The sequence below is a fragment of the Rhincodon typus genome, chromosome 6 (genome assembly GCF_021869965.1).
Source record: "Rhincodon typus isolate 14 chromosome 6, sRhiTyp1.1, whole genome shotgun sequence".
In the NCBI taxonomy this organism is placed as follows: domain Eukaryota; kingdom Metazoa; phylum Chordata; class Chondrichthyes; order Orectolobiformes; family Rhincodontidae; genus Rhincodon; species Rhincodon typus.
The window spans coordinates 36,643,887-36,647,041 of record NC_063337.1 but is presented as its reverse complement, the minus strand read 5'-3'; the positions used below and the strand labels follow the sequence as shown (position 1 = coordinate 36,647,041).

At 41.0% G+C, this 3,155-nt stretch overlaps 1 protein-coding gene across 2 annotated transcripts in view; it reads left to right on the top strand.

Moving 5' to 3' along the window:
- The first annotated feature begins 2,683 nt into the window (after positions 1–2,683).
- sgcg (sarcoglycan, gamma) overlaps positions 2,684–3,155 on the top strand; it is a 493,040-nt gene continuing 492,568 nt past the window's right edge. For both annotated transcript variants that reach the window (XM_048598066.1, XM_048598067.1), the window contains exon 1: positions 2,684–2,754. The gene's annotated coding sequence lies outside the window, so the exon portion shown is untranslated. The remainder of the gene's footprint in view (positions 2,755–3,155) is intronic.

The following is a 3,155-nucleotide window of genomic DNA, read 5'->3' as shown; positions in this document are numbered from 1 at the left end:
CTGAGATCAAGATGTCTTTTTTAATCTATGAGGAAATCAAGAATTATGGGGATAAGACAGAAAAGTGGAGTTGAGGGTTATCAGATGAGCCATAATGTCATTGAATGGCACAGCATACTCAATACACTGAATAGCTGACTTGTTTTTCTCCATCTCATTATCTTATGGTCTTAAACGAGGAATTAACAATGATTGAATTGGGGGAAATCTACTGGTGTCAAGAGTTCAAAAGATGAAATGCAAATTACTCTTAAGTGGCGGAAGTTTAGGCAATATTTATCTGAAAGGTAATAGAGATGTTGAATGAGTTACCAGGGATGGCCTGTAAAACAAAGAATCAAAATTAGTTTAATAAGATACAATTTTTGAGGAAGAAAATATTGAAGTTTATTCTAAGACTATTGGTGGTTCTTTGGAATTAAGGATGAATCCTGTCAGACAAGGTGAGTCATCAGATGAGTCGCAAGTTTGGACCCTCAAGTTTTTTCACAGTGGGAACACTTTGTTGCCAGTGCAATTGGAGATGACAGTGTCAGGTTATCTTATTCCTTCTTCCTTTGCTGCCACCTGTCAACCTCACAACTGAGTTCTTGAGTCTTGAAGTAGCTTGTGCCGAAATGAATCAGGAGGAGCCACGTTGAGTGTGTGATAGCTTTCTCCTCCCAGTCAGTGGTCAATGACTCCATGCTTTAGAGTGGTCTTGAGTGTGTCCTCACATTTTTATCTTTGGCTACCTTTTTAGCATTGTCCAACAGAGAGCTGGGAGAAGAGATGAAATCCAGGGAGGTCGTTTCCAGGCAACGCAGACGTAATAACCCATCCATCGAAGTTGTTTCTGCAAAAGCAGTGATTCAATACTGGTCAATGAGGCTTCAAAGAGAATGCTTGCATTGATCTAGCGATCCTCCCATTTGATCTCCAGGATTCAACATTGACACCTGTAAAGCCCAACCACAGCTAAACCCCAGAGCCTCTCCCAGCCCAGTCTAGACCCAGCCAACAACAAGCCCATAGACACACTCACCTCAGCCCCCTCCCTTCTAAGTTGCTCCTGTAATCATGGGGCTGATTCCCTCTGGTGCTTGCTGCTGATAGTTTCACCTGGATCTCTGATCAGAGCAGCAACTTCTCACAGATTTTGCCTCCCTCACTCACGGGGCTGTCCTTTCTCTGATTGGTCCTGTCCCATTGCATTTTAACTGCTGTCATATTCACTCTGCAGAGCAGGAACAAGCTTTTCAATCCAGCTGCTCCATGTAGTATTTATATTCTGCAGGGTTACCCTTTTACTGCTCATTCCCTCTGTGGTTCTTTTGCTGCAGTTTAACACCCAACATTCTGTTCCTGCAGCTGTAATCTGTGACAAAGGCTTGTATGTTGTAATGAGCCTACATTTGAGTGAAGTGTATCGTATTGGTACTTCCCTAGGCCATCAAAACTATTGTGCACTTAGAAAGATAATAGGAGAACAACATCGAGAATATCTTTGAAAATCTGCTCAAGCAGTACCGTCCTTTCCTTAGGTTAAAGAGGTCACTCCAGAGGTTAACTTGGATTTGGTAAAGTAAGGGAAGAATCAATCATAACTAATTAGAATGATTAGATGTGGTAGATTCTTGTACCCAGAACAATGCATTCTGAGGTTGATCTTCAATTTGTTCTGCATTACCTCAGCCTGGATTGGAGTGGGAAGACAAGTATTAGGAGCTCTACTGGGCTAACAAGGAGACAATTAATCAGGGATCTTGCTTTTGATTGTCACTTAATGACCCCTGTATATATATGTGGAGTTTGAGGACTGAAGGCCTGTGTTGATTTCATTGTCCCCAATGTTTGAGGTCATTATGAAAAATAAACATGCAGGCAAAGTCCGTGAAGGGAGCTAGCACTTATGAACCTGCAGGCCTGTGGGGAAGGGAAAGAGAGAAAATATGCAAACAGCGAAACCAAAGAAAAATAAAAAATGTTGACCCAATGACAGTATTGGAATACTCTGACCCAGGGAAAAATACTCACCTTTTCAGAATTTAAATTAATGGATACAAATGGGAAAAAAATGCAGATATTAGAACAACTCTACTAAAGTGCTTCATATAGTTAGAAATGATAAACCCATTTTGTTTCAGAATTGAAATCCTACTTAGAAAATAATAATTTAATGTAAAGGTAGGGGAGGGCCTATAAGCCAGTAGAGGTTATCTTTACTGAATGGTGACTTCAATTCTATTCTGTAACACGTAATTGTTAAATAATATATATTTTTAATTGGAGTGTGAAACAAAATCATCTTGGGACATTTTTTCCCCATAATTAATTGGAATGAAATCCATCATCTTTACTTATGTCTAGTAATCAGAAAATGATTTTCTCGATTTGTAATAAAAACCTCTTAATATGGTATGAAGAAACAGTTTGACAGGGAAGCAAAATTTAAAATATTAAACATTATTAAATTGCAAGGGTAGAAATGAGCTTTGGCACTGATCCATGCAGTGTTGAGGACTCAAGTGGAGTATGATTTGTCAAACCTCTGTTGTTATCAGTATAATAAAACTGTACTGGTCCACAGAGACCAGCAGTAGATAAACTGATCTACACAGACTGCAGCAGGCATATTGAACCATACCGACAGGCAGACTGATCCACAACAGTTGATAAAGAGGCTGAGTAAAACACTCTAACAAGGAGATTGTTCCACACGGATCTGCAGCTGTTAAACAGGCTGAAACACACAGACTGGCAGCAGATCAGAAGGTAACAGGTCCAATGGGGATTTCAGCTTTAGGTGACTGGGGTAGTTTGCTCTCCATAGGGGACAATTGTGGTGGTAGTTAGTACTGCACCAGGATTTCAATTCAATGGTCACCCGGGAGTTAGAGCAGCTGTTAATTCCTCCAACTTTTCCTGAGTCAGTCACAACTCTCTGAAGTCTTAGAGTCTCATTCCTGGTCTACTGAATTGGGACTTCTATATGGTGTTGAGGTTGGTTGGCTCGCCGAGCTGGTTTGTTGTTCCACAGACGTTTTATTACCATGCTTGGTACCCTCCTCAGTGCAGCCTCTGATGAAGCGTCGGTGTGTTTTCCCGCCTGGCTTTTAAACTCAGGGATCCGTTGCGATGGATTGCCTCACTTCCGGGTTTCCTCCGTAGTGGAA